Genomic DNA, 413 nt, shown 5'->3' on the forward strand with positions numbered 1-413 from the left:
TCCCAACCATGCTGATTGGCCTCCCCTGAAAGTAAAGCACAAATCTTATTGTGTCTTTTCATCCTATTGGGTTTTGTAGCTCGGCAAGACCCAAGGATGTGTTTGACCGTCTCTTTGTAGGCCCCACAAAGCCTACATGTGGTATCGAGAACGGTCGAACCTCTCCCCCTTGCTAGGAAGGTTCTGGTTGGAAATGTGTTCGTCCTCAGCTTGAGAGCTAGGATGAAATGAGCTTCTGGCATATTATGCCTTTGGGGATCTCGCAGCCAGCAGTTGCTCGTGGTGTCTTCCTCAAACACCTCTATGCCCTCTCCTTGGGTCTTCTGGGCTTTCCATTTATCAAACTCAAGTTTCCTCCATTCAAGCTGAAGCTTGGATTTTTCCCAAAATGAAGCCCTTGAAAAATCTTGGCT

The sequence above is a fragment of the Centroberyx gerrardi genome, chromosome 17 (genome assembly GCF_048128805.1).
Source record: "Centroberyx gerrardi isolate f3 chromosome 17, fCenGer3.hap1.cur.20231027, whole genome shotgun sequence".
Taxonomy (NCBI): Eukaryota; Metazoa; Chordata; class Actinopteri; order Beryciformes; family Berycidae; genus Centroberyx; species Centroberyx gerrardi.